The 6465-nt window shown below is 31.7% G+C and overlaps 1 long non-coding RNA gene across 1 annotated transcript; it reads right to left on the minus strand.

The window, feature by feature from the left end:
- Nucleotides 1-1745: 1745 nt before the first annotated feature.
- Nucleotides 1746-5587, minus strand: LOC118490229. Its single transcript, XR_004888715.1, has 3 exons — nt 5484-5587; nt 2705-5394; nt 1746-2385 (listed from the first exon to the last, which is right to left on the minus strand). It is a non-coding gene; the product is annotated as an uncharacterized LOC118490229 (long non-coding RNA).
- Between the last annotated feature and the right edge of the window lie 878 nt (nt 5588-6465).

A 6465-nucleotide genomic window follows, 5' to 3' on the forward strand; every position in this document is an offset into this window, starting at 1 on the left:
TTGTAACTATTTCATTGAAATTATCCATGCTTTTTATATGAAAAAGCTATTACGTTCGGTGAAGTTTGTTAATAATTACAAGGTTGCATTTTGTGACTTATTTGAAGAAAAAACTATTACGTCGGCGAAGTTTGTTACAAATTACAAGGTTGCATTTTGTGACTTATATAATAATTTAATTTAATTGTATGATGTTTGTCTCCTAAAAAAAATAATCGTCTGTTCATATCTTTGTCAAAACAAGGTCATGTGGTATATAATTAAGAAAACAAGAATCAATCAATTGTATATAAACTTAGTTTTTGGTTTATCAACAAATAATTATGGAATATATATATTAATCTAATAGAAACAAAATTTCATACTATAAATTTATTGTTTGATGATACACAGGGAATTTTTTTCATCATTTTATTGTTAGACTAGCTTAAGACCCTGTGTATTACACGGGTGGTCTCAAAAAAAATATATATTATTTAACGGTGTTTTCATATATCTTTTAATGAAAGATTTGTTTCAGTATTAGTACTAAAGTAAATATAAAATTTCACTTAATTAAAATAAATGAATATAAAATGTGACTTGGACGTTATGGCTTCGGCTCATCGGGTTTGTTTCTTTTTATGACCCATTACATAACCAAGCTCATTTGCCATAGATCGGTGTCTATAGACCATAACCACCGTGGCTCAGAACCCATAACCCCACTGTACGTGTGTTGTATACAATATGTGTACAAAGTAGACCAAACATGTACGCACGGTTTGATCACGACCCGAATTACAACACAACGTTCATAGACTGCCGCAACAAAAGAAAAAAAGTTGACACTTAAATGATTCAAAACGATAACTCATCAAATGTAATTATAAATAGGTGTGATAAAAAAGAATAATTATATATATAAATTTTAAAATGAAAAAAATGTTTCACTATTTATGTAAATATTAAATTATAATGAACTGATAGTTATGTAAATTCAATCTTGACTTTTTTTTTATCAATAATTGATGCATAAAGGGGGTTGCCCAACTAACTTATCAAGTAATTCATGCAAAGAAATATTTACAAATTCACATGAACTTTAGGGTCTTCAGAATCATTGACCATTTGAACCAACACATAATATCTACTGGCATTGAAGTCCATGTAGATCATCATTTTTGTTCTATGCTTTTCCAAATTTAGGCTTCACGTCTAAGGGTCGTCAGATAGATACCTTCTGGACCAAATATTAAAGCACCAAACAAAACTTTAGAATGAAAAGGTAACATAAAGCATTGATAAAGCATGTCGGAACTAAATCACAACATACCACTATATTTTGCGCTTGAATATATGAAAACTCATGTTGTATCAACTATACCCGCTTGCAGGAACCCCCATTATTTCCGTTTCAATATTAGCAGCCAGATAAATTCATATATATCTAATTAGTGTCAATCAAATTATAGTTTTAAACCCGAAACTATAAGAAGATTATTAAAGCACCAAACAAAACTTTAGGATGAAAAGGTAACATAAAGCCTTGATAAAGCATGTCGGAACTAAATCACAACATACCACTATATTAAGTTCTCGTGTGGTACACAGGTGGACCAACAACAAAATATATTATTTAACAATGTTTACATAAACCTTTTAACGAAATAAATGTTGAACTACTAATGTGACTATAAAACTGCACTAAATTGAAATAAATAAATAAATAAATAAATACGACAAAAATGAAAAAAATGTTCCATTACTGACAAAAACAAATACGAAATAATCACAAGTGCTGCTTTAAACTTATCGTTTCGATCTATTCTTCACCAACAAATAACTCACAGCTTTGATTTCTTTCACAACTTTCACCAAAGACACCGCGTGATTAAACATTTTATCCTTTCGCATACATAACACACACCAAATAGCAGTCAGAATAACAGCATGGAATGCTTTCTTGTTCCTATAACCTTGAATAAAATCGTGTAACCCAAGAAAATCATGTAAGCTGAAAGCATGGTCTAAAAAATTAATTCGTATTGCCATGAGTGGAGGAAATATCGAAAATTAAATTTTCAAACATTATAGAAAGGGTATATGCCCAGTCAAGGGTTGACACCTTTATAAAACAGAGGGAGTATTATCTACAAAAGCATAACTTCATATTCAAGATTTATAAAACGGCTTACCATTTTCATATTCCAAAACTTGAAGTATAAAGAAAAACTAACATAAAAAGTTATAAAAAAGGTAAGCCTTATATCTTTCATGTTAACAAATGTAAATGAACTCATTATTACACACAAAATCATACCTTATCAAAGAGCTTGACAATCTTAGCTTCAGTTGTAGAATTTTCTTTATATCCCATCCATCCATAACTCATGAATATCCTAACTGTAATATGCTACAGCAAGTAAGCAATTACCAAAATACCCATGAATAGCAATTACACAAATAATGGCTTTGTCCAACTCGTGAATGTATATTTATTTGTTATTTTTCAATATCCACTCTTCCTACACGTGTATATAGAAAAAATAGCATCCTCGGATCTAAGCATAAGTGGTACAGTTGTTAAAGGAAAAAAATTGAATAACTACAGAAAAGTTATTAAACAGTTAAACCCCAAAACATTGTCTATGTACACGTCTATCGTTAATAAGAACACATGGTTATCGTAGCTTTAAATCCAAATGTTAAATAAAAACCATACCATATTCATGATGCGCCAATCCCATAAGTCTGTTATTGCCAGCGTTGTCTGCTTCTTGAAGACAGCTTCATACATATAAAAAGTTTTTTTATAGCTAAAAACTTTCCAACCATATATACATGTAATAAAAAATGTTTTGACCAGAAGTGAAACTGGTTGAAAGTTGTAAAAATTAGAAGTTTTGCCAAATTCCAACTTTTCTACACCACATTTCAACATAAGCAAGAAAAAATCCTAAGTTTTAACCAAACATTCCCATTAATTATTATAACTTTTATGAAATTGAAATCATAATAAATTAACTTCAACAAAAAAAATTAAAATATCATTTGTTTCAACATTTAAGTCCAAGGGTAATGACCTGCGTATGTTGCGCCATGGGTAATGAAGGTGAAAATATGGCCAACCAAAGGCTAGCCAACATGATCATCAATGCCGAATTTTGAAGGTGTACATCTAGGTTGCATTATATTATACCATGAAACAAAACAACTCCAAAAAGGGTTAGTAAAGAGGCTCGGAAAGTCTAGTAAAGAGGTTGGCATGTTTATTAATAGCAAAAAGTCAAGGACGTCTACAACTTGTTTAGCAATTTGCCTAAGAAATGTTATCAGATGTATTGAATTACAATCAAAATCATTTCTTTGTAACCTAATCATACCACTAACTTCACTGCAACCACGAAGACCATTTACAATACTTTTTTTTATCCAACTATTAGCCCATCGTTCAAGTTAAAATCATTTGAACTCTTGCCTACCACTAACCTATCCTTTACAACTGTAGAACTTGAATCTTGCTAAAGTTCACTGGCCATTATGCAATCTGGCATCAAAACTTGTAAATTTAACCTGCACACACGTGGACACTATCATGTTTAAAAACACAAATGAGATAAACCCAAAATTTGTATTCCACTAGTTTTAGCAATCCAGTTATGTTGTATAAGTATTCCCACCACAGCAAGGGTCCAACCGTTTGAATCTATAAAAAAGAAGCTGACAAAAACACATCAATAATTCGAAAGAACACTTCATGGATTATACGTCAAACAAACATATGAAATTCGTGACCAAACAACAAAGCTATACAAAACAACATTGTTTATATAAAAATTTAAGCAATACCTGCGGAGCAACACCATGATGCTTAAAACCCCCAATCCTCGATTAGAAAGAGGGAGATAGTGATGGAGGTAGAATAACTCAGTTCAGGTGGAGGCTTAAAGCCGAAGCGCCCCGTGCACACAGTAATCTGTAGACACTCCCATGGACACCATATAGAATAGTTCTATGAGCAACAAAACTAATTGCATAAAAGTTATTGGCCAAAAGCAACAGTTTTGCCAGCAATGCAGTCGGTATATGTATGTGTGTGTGTATATATATATATATATATATTAAACATGAATTCGGGCGGAGTAAGTATAAGACGTTATTAGAGGCAAAAGTTACAGTTCATTTACTTACATATGGGCCGATTAAGGGTTTTTTATCTTAAGGTTAAAGAAGTGATATGAAACATAAGCTGAAAACGAAACGGGTCATATGGGTAGAAAGTTTCCCAAAGTGTGTCTAAATGTATAAAACACCTAGATCACTTCAATAAAATAATTAGATTATTATTGATATAACAGTGCATTGTAACCATATTTGGAAACATAATAAGAGTAGATGATCATGTTGGCTAACCAAATTAAAATATGATTTGTTTCAACATGTAAGTCCACGGGTAATGAACTGCGCGTGTTGCGCTACAGGTAATGAAGGTGAAAATATGGCCAACCAAAGGCTAGCCAACATGATCATCAGTACCGCATTTTGAAGGTGTACATCTAGGCTGCATTATATTAGACAATGAAACAAAACAACTTCAAAAAGGGTTAGTAAAGAGGCTGGGAAAGTCTAGTAAAGAGGTTGGCATGTTTCTTAATAGCAAAAAGTCTATGACGTCTACAACCTGTTTTAGTAACTTGCCCAAGCCACCCATGTTCCACCTTTACTCATATCTATACCACCTTTAAATCAAATTTGACATGATACCAGTTGATTGGAAGCCACAAGACGCTTTAATTTTAAGGTAGTTGATTGGAAGCCACAAGTCGCTTTAATTTTAAGGAATCTGCTCTTGTTAGAGATCTTCTAAGAACCACAAATAGCTGTTGTTGAACAAACATTAATGTGGACAATACCGTTTTAAATAATAATGATGACAACATTTTTCGATCCGAACCAAATCTACACTTTTTTAAGAATGGTATATTTTGACCTGAACACAGTTTGATACTTCTTTGAAATAACTCGTTTTGACCCGAACCAAATTGACACTTATTTTTTTTTTGTATAAAAGACTCATTCTAACTAGAATTTGTGTGAGACGAACCAAATTAAATGACTCAGGAGTAGGGAAAAACACAAATGACACATTTTGTAAGGGTGGTGGCGGCCAACCGTAGTCTAGTGGTATAGAATTATGAAAACTAATTGCGGTAAAGATAATTACAATGTATATTGTCCACACAATATATGAAAGCTTATATATTCTATCTACTCCTCTTAACTTACATATTCTATCCAGTAGATTATTGTGCTAAAAAACACAAACATAATATATAAGAAACATAGACAAAAGTATATGGAAACGTATACATACCAAGCCTCATCCAGAAGAGCAAGGATCCCCCCAGGTTTCTGAACTAACAAAAAACCTCAATTATGGCCTAAAACATACTGTAAACAATAAACTAAACAAACGTACAGATTACAGAAATGTCATAGACCTTTTAATGAGATCTAAAATATCTTGATTATCCTCAAACTGTATGTAACTCCTGTCTATTTCCTCCTTAGAATATTCTTCTTGCTCCATCTTGAAAACATGCTGCCAAAGAGTTATTTTATAAAATAAACACATTAGAAATATTGGCTGGTATTGTTTGGTGAAATAACTGGAACATGCTCAGATAAAATGTCAAATTAATTCACAGACCTGTAACTGGAGGTGACGATCTATTGATATGTGTGCTGTCCTAATAGTTAATGTTACATTTTATAATAAGAAAAAAAAATTAAACTGATATAAACCTTTAACTTTAATGTAAATAAAGTGAGGACATGGGTGGACCCAATTAATGTAAGTTTTAACTCGTTTTATTTAAATTCGACGTGTTTATTTAGATTTTCATAAAATTCCCCGTTTCATATTTTTTCGCTATATGTTAACCTATTTGACCCGTTTTTTTAAAGGCAATGTTTCTCCCAAGCTCGAACCACTGACCTTCAAGAGAAGCTCCACTTAAACTCCAAAGGCTTTGCCATTAAACCCAACCCCCTACCCATCTTTTTAATTTTAATGCTAATACTTTACCCATCTAATATTTATAAAGAAAGCAAGAAAAGAGAATCCATGATTTTAGAAAGATTAAAATAGTAACAATATAAATTCATTCCAAGATTCCAAAATACTCACCTTGTACCGGAACATTCCAAGAAGCATTACTCAGCTTTTGAAGACGCTCTTCGGCTTTATCTACAGTGGACATCTTGGTAGCCATGTTTAACAAATGTTTAATTCTTCATATTAAGCACTAAGATGTGTAAAATAAGAATGAGGCTTAATTGGATAGCAACTAAATTGTCAAACACAAAAATATAAAAAGCTGATGCTTTTGTACAAATTTGAGTTAGTTTTGTTAATATTAGATAATTGTTCTAAAAAATGAAATGATCAAGATTACGAACCTTTTCAAATAAAAAAAACAT

The sequence above is a fragment of the Helianthus annuus genome, chromosome 3 (assembly GCF_002127325.2).
Source record: "Helianthus annuus cultivar XRQ/B chromosome 3, HanXRQr2.0-SUNRISE, whole genome shotgun sequence".
NCBI classification, from domain to species: Eukaryota; Viridiplantae; Streptophyta; class Magnoliopsida; order Asterales; family Asteraceae; genus Helianthus; species Helianthus annuus.